At 40.3% G+C, this 11,940-nt stretch overlaps 1 pseudogene across 1 annotated transcript; it reads left to right on the forward strand.

Moving 5' to 3' along the window:
* The first annotated feature begins 8,718 nt into the window (after positions 1–8,718).
* LOC148844043 (3-O-acetylpapaveroxine carboxylesterase CXE2 pseudogene) lies at positions 8,719–9,918 on the forward strand (annotated as a pseudogene). Its single transcript, XR_016103856.1, has one exon. The product of XR_016103856.1 is annotated as a 3-O-acetylpapaveroxine carboxylesterase CXE2 pseudogene (transcript).
* Positions 9,919–11,940: the final 2,022 nt, after the last annotated feature.

The raw sequence follows: 11,940 nt of genomic DNA on the forward strand, positions 1-11,940 counted from the left end.
CTGTAAATAATTTTTTTTTTTATTTTTAGACTCAATGTATTGGCATTCGATCTGATGTAATAATTAATAGAAATAGGATTTCTATTTATTTTATTTTTGGATCGAAGATGGCGGCGCAGAGAAGGAGATTTCGTAGATGGGAGATTCGATATCTACGATTTGCAGTTTGAGAAACTGCAATCTATGATCTAACATCTGTTTTACAGGATGGAGTGTGCGAACAACCCTGATTAATTGATTTTGTTTTTCTTTTATCAGTTATTTAATTTCATATTATTTTCTTGAATTAAGGATTTAATTAAAAATCAAACCCTAGACCCATTCGAACCAAGATTGGTTCAAACTGTTTGGACCAATTCTAGGGTTTAATCAAGGCTGAAAGTCAGCCCTAATTTTCTCACTAATGAGGCTGAGGATTGATATTTAATTAAATGGTTAATTCGGCCCAGCCTGTAAAGGCCCAATTTTAAATAGTTAAAACTGCAAAAGCCCATTTTAAAGGATAAAGCTATATGGGCCGAACTGGGTAACCCTAATTCAGCCCATATACCTAGATAATATTAATGGTTAATATTATGGAATTTTAACGGGCTTCCAATGGGCCTTACAGATAATTAATTGATTGGATCAATTTATCCATGCATAAGATGTATGGATGTGTGATGTGCTGCGTACATGGGCCATAAGTGCTTGGCCCATGCTCATTCGACAGTGGCTCTTGCGCACACCATGGCTGAATGCACATCATTGCCATGGTGTCCCTTTTGGTCATTGGATGACCTCCCTCAGTGGTGGGCCCCACACCTCATCGAGAGGTTACGTGCGAAACCCTAGCCGATTTAAGGCCCACTGAAATCTGGCTTTATGAAAGACAGTGGGAGCCACTTTGGTTTGACCTAAATCAAACTAGGGCGTAATTATTTGTTCCCTCCGGCTAATATGAGTGCAAGTGATAGGGAGATTCATATGATGAACTCTCTAAAGGCCTTCCATCATTAGCATGAGGATGGGTTCTTCAGTAATGAGGAAACGCACCAGAAAATGGGCTATCCATTTGCTGTTGGGCTTGTTTGAGTGTTTCATAAGATGATAGGGGCGTCATAGATCGATGTGGGAGGGGCTTCACCAGAAAATGGGAACTCTCTCAAGGTACCTTGGCGTTCACGAATATGATGGGTAAGCACTCACTAGACAGAAAGGTTTACCTGAAAACGGCTCTGAATCTTGTCTGATAGAGGCTAAAGGGAAAACTCATATGATGAGTGGAAATGATCCTTTACAGAAAGGTGGTGGGGTTATGCTGCTGAAACAGTTGGATCCATGCACCCTATGTGATTTCCCACATTTCCAGAGACAACCCGTAGTCTCTGTCACTGAGAAAGGAGGGAAATCTCAGAGATAAATAAATGGAAATAGATCGTAGATTAAAAGTCATATCTATGAAATGAACATGAATCAAATTAGGTTGTGGACTGATGTTTGCTCTTTTATCAGAAAATGGCAAACGGATCTTTTGCAAAGCTTCTTGATGACAACAAGCTTAAGGGCCCAAACTATGCCGACTGGTACAGGAACCTTATGCTGGTCCTAGCTTCAGAAAAGCTGGACAAAGTGGCAAAGAATCTTGCCTCGGAGCGTCCGGCTGACAGGGCTTTTGAGGCCCAAAGGAGAGACTATCTGAATTGGGAGGAGAAAAACTCTCTAGCCCGGTGTTACATCATCGCCTCCTTGGACAACCCAATACAGAGGCAGTTCGATCAGATCGAACTTGCCAATGACATATTGGACAGCCTGAGGACGATGTATGAAGAGCATAATCGTTCTACTCAGCAAAAGGTCTTGAAGCAGTTCATGACCACTCAAATGTCCAAGGGGCCAACAAGTTCACGACCATTGTCTTCGGATGATGGGTTACATCAACGAACTTGAGGCTCTTAGATCCGGGTTGGACCTCGCAACCCAGATAGACGCTATCCTTAATTCTTTGCCTCCTTCCTATAATCCGTTCATCATGAACTATAACAAGAACAAGCTGAATGTCAGCTTGCAAGAGCTTAGCAATATGTTACAAAGAGCTGAAGAACTGATTAAAAAGGATGAGCCTGTAGCTATGTTTGTTGAAGCCAGCAAAACGGGCAAGAGAAAGAGGAAGGCAAAGAAGCCTCAGAAGAAAGCCACAAAGGGCAAAAGGCAGAAGAAAGACAAAGCATCAGGTGCCTGTCACTTCTGCAAAAAGACCAGCCACTAGAAAAGGAATTGTCCTGCCTACCTGGAATCCAAGAAAGGTAATTTCGAAACTTGTGTTATAAAAACCAATTTATTGGTAGCTTCTGCATCCTAGTGTATTGACTCCGGGGCTTCAACTCATGCGTATAACTCACTGCAGAGGTTCAAGGTAAGCAGAAGGCTGAGTGAAGGAGAAGTCACTCTCTACTTGGGGACTAATGCAACTGTTGCAGCCACGGCAATAGGAACCGTGGAGTTAATTTTTAGAGAATGAAAAGTTGTACTGAAAGATTGTCTTTATGTACAAAACTTAAGAAGAAATTTGATTTCTGTTTCAAAACTATGTGCAGATGGTTATTCTGTCTTCTTTAGTAATGCAATTACTATTAAAAGAAATAATAGATTCATCGCATACAGGGAACTGGAGAACGGTCTCTATGTTCTACATCCTTCTCTAGAAACTAACATAACTGAAACTACGTTGGCTGAAATCCCCAAGAAGAGAGCCCGTGATATAGTTAATCCCACGAGCCTGTGGCATTACCGACTTGGCCACATCGGTGTTGACCAAATCACAAGGTTGGTAAAGGTTGGTCCTTTGGATTTTCTAACTATAGAAGATCTTCCCACCTGTGAGCCTTGCCTGCAAGGCAAGATGACAAAACAACCATTTAACGGTAAGCCTGAAAGATGTACAGGCACACTTGACCTAATACATACTGATGTATGTGGTCCCTTGAGTGTTAGGACACAGAATCAACATGTGTATTTCATCACCTTCACAGATGATTTCTCATGATATGGTTATGTGTACCTAATGAGACACAAGTTTGAATCCTTTGAAAAGTTCAAAGAGTTTAGACAAGAGGTCGATAAACAATTGGGGAGAGAAATTAAAGCCCTTCGATCTAATCGAGGTGGCGAGTTTCTCTCTGACGAGTTTAGGGACTACTTAAAGGACAATGGGATAGTATCACAATTAGCTCCTCCTGCCACAACTTAACGGTGTTTCAGAGAGGAGGAATAGGACCTTATTGGATATGGTCCGGTCACTTCTCATACAATCAAAGTTACCCACATCCTTTTGGGGTTACGCATTAGAGACTACGATTTACGTGCTGAATCGGGTTCCAACCAAATCGGTTCCAAACACTCCATATGAACTTTGGACCGGAAAGAAACCAAATGTCAAACACTTGAAGATTTGGAATTGTCCAGCACACGTTAAAAGAACAAGTGCAGACAAGTTGGAATCCAAGACTAGTCGTTGCCTATTTGTAGGTTACCCAAAAGGCTCTGTAGGTTACCTTTTCTATGACCCAAGTGAGCAGAAAGTGTTCTGCAGTCGAAATGCCCAGTTCTTGGAGACCGATTATATCCTGGACACCCATCGTCAGGAAATTATTCTTGATGAGGAGAGCTCAGGAGCAGTGGGAGATGTCCCACAAGTTCCAGGTAGTGACCAACCTAGAAGACCCACCCGGGTATCCAGGCCACCAGTTCGTTATGGTTATGACTAGGATAGTTACCTGGTGGAAACCTTGACTAGTGAGGAGGATCCCGTGACTTACGCGGAAGCTATGTTGGACATAGATTCCCAGAAGTGGGTGGAGGCCATTAGAGCAGAGATGGACTCAATGGAGACCAATGGAGTCTAGACTCTAGTAGATCCGCCCTCCGGGGTAAAAGCAATTGGTTGCAAATGGATTTACAAGAGGAAGAAGGGCCCTGATGGTAGGATTGAGACATTCAAAGCTCGTCTGGTGGCGAAAGGGTACACTCAGATAGAGGGCATCGATTATGAGGAAACCTTTTCGTCTATGGCCATGCTTAAATCCATTAGGATCCTACTAGCTATAGCAGCATACCATGATTATGAGATTTGGCAAATGGATGTCAAAATTGCATTCCTGAATGGAGATCTTACTGAATATATCTATATGCAGCAGCCGCAATGCTTCATAGCTGCGGGTCAGGAAAACATTGTATGTAAACTTAATAGATCCATTTATGGACTTAAGCAAGCTTCTAGAAGTTGGAACATCCGTTTTGACTTTGCCATCAAATTGTTTGACTTTGAGCAAAATCTGGATGAATCCTGTGTTTATAGGAAGTACAGTGGAGATAAGGTTACCTTCTTGGTTCTGTATGTAGATGACATTCTACTCATTGGGAATGATGTAGAAATGTTGACTACGGTGAAAGTATGGCTTTCACAGCAATTCTCCATGAAAGATCTTGGAGAAGCCTCCTATACACTAGGTCTTCGACTCTATAGAGATAGATCGAAGCGGATAATAGGATTATCTCAATCTGCCTACATTGACAAAATAGTCAAAAGATACAGCATGGAAAACTCCAAAAAAGGAAATGTTCCTTTCAGGCACGGAGTCACTCTCTCCAAAAAGATGTCTCCCAAGACTTCTGAGGAGATTGATGGCATGAAAGATGTTCCCTATGCCTCTGTCGTAGGGAGCATCATGTATGCCATGTTGTGCACTCGCCCTGACATTGCTCAAGCAGTGAGTGTAGTAAGCAGATTTCAAGCCAACCCAGGCAGGAGCATTGGACTGCTGTGAAAAACATACTTAAGTACCTTCAAAGGACAAAAGAGTTTTGTCTAGCATTCGATGGTAGCTCACTATAGATCCAAGGGTATACAGATGCCGATTTCCAGTCGGATCCAGATGATAGAAAGTCTACATCTGGATATGTTTTCACGATAGGATCATGTGTTGTTTGCTGGAAAAGCAACAAATAGGGGTCCACTGCAGACTCCACGACCGAGGCCGAGTACATTTCCGCAAGTGAGGCTGCCACAGAAGCCGTGTGGATGAAGAAGTTCGTTCACGAGTTGGGAGTAGTTCCGTCCAACACATCACCCATCCTATTGTTGTGTGACAACAATGGAGCTATTGCTCAGGCTAAGGAGCCACGAGCCCACTCAAAGTCGAAGCACATCGAGAGGAAGTATCATGTACTAAGGGAGATTGTTGGTAGAGGGGACGTCTTGATTCAGAAGGTAGCATCAGCGGAAAATGTAGCAGACCCATTGACAAAGCCACTATCACAGAAAGTGTTTGAGAAACACGTGGAAAGCATGGGACTCCGGCTAGTACCTGATTGGACCTAAGTGCAACTGAGAGCAGTTAGACAGTTTTGTATGCCCTCTGCTTCAATCAAAATGATGTACTTTATGAATTTATTGTAAATGAATAAAAGTGCATATTTGATTCATGTTCCCTTGGTATGTTTCTGTGTAATACCCTTAAACTAGACACTTAATGAGACTCGTGTTAGTTTAGAATATTCACAGCCAGTGGGTTGGTCTGGGGAGACCTATCCTGGCAAGGCTGACACTGTGGTGCCACCAAGTCGGTTGGGGTGGCTTGTCTCAGCAACCAGGGTGAGACCCTAGGCACACACAGTGTGGGATTAATTAAATCTTTGAATTAGACCATATTTCCAGTATTGCCCTAGACCTTGGAGATTGATGGGCAAAACTAGAAAGTTACACCCGACCCCTAGACTCGATTATGATACTACATTAGGTGTCGGATTGGGCTGTCTTTGATGTACCAATCAGTGAGATCCTTAGCGGGGGTCAAAACCTGGGTATGTTGGGACAGTCTGAGAATTCATCTGAGTGGGTGATCATAGTGATAGGATCAGCCCCTTTGTCGGACAAAGGTAATGATCGAGGGTGCACTCTCACTAATGGAATCCAAGACTGTCGGTAGCCAATTTCAATCGTTGAGATTTGTTTTTGCAAAATATATTTTATATGTGATATAAAAGTATATATATTATGGTTTCGAAATGTTTGCAAATAGGTTTTAATTCCCGGGATCCATATATGAGAGAGTGCAACACTGTTCCTTGCAGCCGAGGGAGAGGTCCTCTCTTGTCGGGCAGTGTATGATCATTATGGGTTGAGAGGTTAAGTGTAAGACCATTGAGGATAATACTTGATGGGCTAATCTTGCATCTGCCCACAGTCCCTGGGTGTTACAAGGTGGCTTGGCCCAGGGACCACTTAGGGTAAGTGGCGGACCCATAGAGCCCATTTTGATGGGTTTTAGGGGGTGCACTGTCCATAACAGTGTATTCGGCCAGGCCTTGTAACAAAGGCTGGGCTGAACCCATGCGGTTGATGTATAGATCAATGTTTGGGTCCCACGCCATACAAGGAAGCCCAACTGGGCAGTAGTGTGGAAGGCTTAATGAATACATAACCCTAAATGGGCCTTAAGCCCATTTCGAACTGGAATAATTTGATTAGTCTTTAAGGGGCGAATTCTGAGATAAGATCAGCTGATTGGATTAGACCCACACCCTATCCACTCAGAGAGTCCAAGATCTAAATGAGATTTAGATTTGGAAACTTCCTAATTAGATTAGGAGCTGGCTTATCTAATCTGTAAATAAGATAAGGATTATCCCTTATCTTAAAGGAACTTCTAATCCAAATATGATTTGGGTTAGCAATTCCTAATGGGATTAGGAGCTGATCCCTTTAAGTCTATAAAAGGAAGAGGGGGCGGCAGCCTTTAGACATAACATTCAATAGACTCAAGTCTTGTCTTCAGATCTGAGATCACAGAAGAGAGAATTTTGCACCCTGCAAATTCTCTTCAGCCGCCTCCTTCCTGCAGCCGTCACTTATAGCAGTTCGATCTCCATTCCTTGGGAGAAATCAAAATTGGATCTTGATTCCAATCTTTTGGAGAAAAGATTGGTAGGAATTGTATTCACAAGCCGTCCAGGTGATTCTTGGGTGTTGATTCTGCTCCACCTTGCACTGCGCCATTTTCAGTGGGAGCAGATTTTGGTTTCTACCTTGTGCATGAACACCTCTATTGAGAGAGATTATTTCTCTGCATCAGGTATTATCTATCTCTCCTCCTTTTGGTTCAGATCTGGTTCAGTTTATGGTTCAAGAATGATCATTGAAAATATGATTTTCTAAATAGGGAATTCGATTCCTAGTTGAAGGGAAAGAAAAAATTATTGAAATTCTTCCCCTTTATTCCACAATCTTGGGCATCCATATGATGGATTTCCTATCCCTTCAGATTCCTTACTCTCGGCCTTCCTTTGTCTATTGAGGAGACCACTGCCACGATGCCTAACCACACCCTACCTATAAGTTCTAAACCCAACCCATTGCTACCCTTAAATGCATGGAGGGTTAGGTCGAGGAGGGTTTTGCATTTTTCATATTCAATGATGGTTTAGATTCTCAAAATCTCACCCGCTATAGGTTTTGAGGTGGGTACAATTTAGAGGTTTAGGGAGGTAAGTAGGGCCTAGAATTTATAAACCACCCTATTGCCATCCCTAAATAGAGGTTTTGGTGAGGGGATGCAATCTTTGGCCTATGCACCATTCCAATCTAACACAAGCACCAAGTTTTTGTTCGGATCTCATACCCACAAGAGCCCTAGCTATCTACATACCACTATAGCTGCACATTATGTATATCTCACGTATTTGCATGTTACCTTTCATGGGGAGATGTTCCTCATGTACAATAATAATGTCCCATGGCTAGGTGTGTATAAGATTCTTGTGGGTTAGATATCTAGATTGCCAAATTTTGGCTATTTGGTTTTCCCTATACCACAATATTAAGTTTAACTAAGAGAGTATCGTAATGGACTCTGGATCTTCTGCCCACATTTACCCACAACACACTATTCAATGCATTGGAAACATCTCCCCGTATATAATACTATGTACGAAAATGAAATATTCTACATATGTGGCTGCGATGTTATGTGGATAGATGGGCTTTTAATTGTTTCCATCATCCAAAATCATCAAAACAGGCCTGTCTGGCCTGCGATGGCCCACATGTACAGTGCCATGCCATGTCGAGTATGGCCCAAATCCCTGGTCGGGTTAAGCCAGGGTTTGAAAACGTGGGCCTGTTCGACCCAATACCGGCTCATGGGTCGCGGGCCAGGCCAGCCTAACACGGCCAACACTATACTTTATATCAAATGTGAATTCGGATTAGGGCTGTGGAATCAATGGTAATATCCCAAGCCAGTAATAAAATACATGAAACTGGCGTGAAGATCAAATATTTGTTTATTTATTACTCTTTTTGACGTTTCATGAATTATTGTTTTTTGTTTTTTGATTAAATTAATGTTTTTTGTTGAGACAAAGGGGTTTGCTTGAGAATTGTTTGATAGGAGGAAATTACTAGGTCGGAGAGAAAGAAGAAAAAGGAACTTTGATGTAATCACTGATGATGGATGCATTATTATTAACCAAATCCTCACCTAAGATTAAATAAAAAGCAGTAAAAACAGGAACCATGCATACAAATCAAAGCTTGCTCTTTGCTATTGGCACTGGTTTAATTAATGAAGCTATCTTAGCTCAATAATATCAAATTACACTCTCAATTTCTATTTTAAATCAACAACTCTTCTTATATTTAATTCTGATCTTTATGACTTGAACCTCAAGAAATCTCTGGCTGTATTTACTTAAGAAGGATGAACTTCATGCATACATTTATTTCCTGCAAACTCGACCCGTTGGTGAGCTGAGAGCCTGAGAGCCTGAGATTCTACTCAGTATCAATATGGCAGAACATCAGATCATTAACCCTTACGACCGTCTACAGATCGTCCACAACTCGGATGACACGCTCACACGACTCAACCATCTCCCCACCACCGCTGCAACTGATGACACCGCCGATCAAAAGTCCCACACGCTAGTTCTTTCCAAAGACATCCCACTAAACATCGCCAACAAAACTTGGGTTCGAATATTCCGACCACCATCTCACACCTCCTCCGTCAAGCACCCTCTCATGGTTTTCTTCCATGGCGGTGGCTTCATCCTCAGGAGCGCAGCCTCCACAATCTATCACGACTTCTGCTCAAACATGGCCATTCAACTGCCTGCCTTGATCGTCTCCGTCGAGCACCGCCTCGCTCCGGAAAGCCGCCTCCCAGCGGCTTATGAGGATGCAATCGAAGCGTTGCACTGGGTTAGGAAACACGCCTCACAGAGCGTCGTTAATGGCGAAGAGGACTGGTTGAGCAGAGACTCGGTTGATTTCTCTCGGTGCTATCTCATGGGCAGCAGCTCAGGCGCTAATATTGCCTTCCATGCACGATTACGAGCTCTGACGATGTTTTCGGATTCTGCAGATGAGCCCCTGAAGATCGTCGGTCTTATCATGCACCACCCTTTCTTTGGTGGGTTGCAGAGAACAGAATCGGAGATGAGATTGTTCAACAATCCGAGATTTTCCATGTCAGTTAGCGACTTGATGTGGGACCTGGCGTTGCCTGTAGGGTCTGATCGTGATCATGGTTACTGCAACCCACTGAAAGTTAGTGAGAGCTGCCATGGAATTGGGTTGCTGGGGAGGTGTCTGGTGACTACCTGCGGTGGGGATCCCCTGATCGACCGTCAGGCGGAGTTCGTGAAAATGCTGGAGGGAGAGGGTGTAAACGTTTTGGCTCAGTTCGACGAGGAAGGTTACCATCTGGTGGAGCTCTATGAACCAGACAAGGCTCAGGCCCTACTTGTTATAATAAAAGATTTCATTTTTCAGTTGCAGGGTCAATCGGAAGAGAGCAGTTGAACTTGTATATTTCGTTATCATGAAAATTAAATAAAGTAGTTGATGAATATGAATATAATATATTATAAATTCCAGAGCCAGACTTGATAAACATGGCGCCTGCTGAGTTCATGGGCAGTCTGCAAATAGTATTGATAATGGTGGAAGAAAGATCTCTTGTTGAACGTGTTTAATTTAGGAGGTTTAAGTCATCTAGAGTTCTAATGGAGATACTCGTTTCAGCCTTCTTTCATACGGTGAAAATATTACAATGTCTCGGTAATACGTATCGGTTTTCTGAATCCATCAAAAGGCCAGATATTGAGATTTAAGAGCACTGGCAATTTTTTATCAAGTCTAAAGTATCGATGCTTATTGTATTGTATCGTAAACGTATACTTCATATCTGCTGAACACAACATATTGCTTGCCACACGCTATATTATCACACATCAGAAATATTGGTTGTGTTTTAAAACATCCATCGACTCGTGGGTTTGATGTCGGAAAGGCATGATACTTAACAAATTTATAGTCAATGATTAAAGTATTAGTATCCAGTATCATATTAGATAATTCAGATATAAATACAGATATGTTTTGGAAAAGTATGGATATGAATTAAAAATATAAAAACACTTGAATACACAGGTGAAATGCATATAAATCATATAAATACATTAGTCATACTAAACCAAAAGCTGAATTATCTATGAATAAGATATAAACACATGAGAGATGCATACTTCACTAGGTTATATAAAGAGAAATATTACAATAAACAATATTGGAACTCTAAAACATTCAAACATTGTACAATAATTATCACTCTTTCAATTTTATTACTACGATTTTCACTTTTTATTAATTTTTGAGAATATTTATTAAATTATTATTTTATTTAAATAACAACTATTTTTAAATAATAAAATAATAAATATTCTTATTACTTTTGGGGAATTTTTAACATATAATGTTTTTATTCTACACATAATTGTAAAATAAAACAAATAAATCATTTACGGTAGATAAAATAAATTATATTTAATTTTCAGTTTTTATTAAATTTTTTGGTAAAATTATTCTTTTCATTTTTATAATTATAGTTTTCTGTTTTCCATTAAATTTGTTGGGAAATTTTATTTATTTAGTAATTTTATATAATAACTCTATTTTTTCAAATAATAATTATGCTTTCATTTTTGCCATATAATTATGTATAAAATAAAATATATAAATCATCTAAGGTAGATGCAATATATTATTTTTATAATTTTTAGTTTTTATTAAATTTTTTCAAAAATTAAATCTTAAATTATTTATTTTAGTTTTCACAATACTATTTTTTACCATGTATTAAAGATGGAAAACAATCCAAAAATACTCAATATATAATTTTGTCAAACTAAACATAAATACACCTCTATATTGGTGTGTACCGAACTGTATTCACCAATACGGTACGATACAGCCCAATATGAAAGCATATCATATCGATACGCATGACTCGTAGGATACGTATTCAATCGTAGCGCATCGTGTATCCATAATCATGAATACTTATATGATATGCCCCATATTGAAAATATCGTATCCATGTAGCCGTAAGTGATATCCAATCAGCACTGGGTTCAAGGGTTAATTGATCAAAGTCTGTAACTATGAAGCTAATTTTATTAAAAAAAAAAAAGCATCAGTCAATCGAAATGCGAGATACAGTTATAAACATTTTTCTGTATGGTGCGTGTGGATGTTTTCAGGAGTAATTTCTCTTTCAATTTCCTAACACCTTCTGGTAATTAAATATAAGCCAAAGGCGGTAGAAGTTGCAAATTTGCCATGCTTATGCAACCCAACAACTTCAGTGGCGTTTGGTAACCTTCTGAAGGAACGTTCTTGGTGTCGAATAAAATCATTTTAATTTTGAAATGGAAAGAACAGGCTGATGTGGCTGCTGAACCATTTAAAAAATTCACTTGAATTTTAAGATGGAAAGAACAGGCCAATGTGGCAAATTACTATTGGTCTGGTACGGAAAATTTTCTGTACCATAGGTACACTGATAGCAGAAAATTTTCTTCACCAACAAAAAAAATTCCATGCCATGACAAAGCTAC

This window comes from Nelumbo lutea, chromosome 8, assembly GCF_056320005.1.
Source record: "Nelumbo lutea isolate HS-2025 chromosome 8, American lotus-T2T, whole genome shotgun sequence".
Classification (NCBI taxonomy): domain Eukaryota; kingdom Viridiplantae; phylum Streptophyta; class Magnoliopsida; order Proteales; family Nelumbonaceae; genus Nelumbo; species Nelumbo lutea.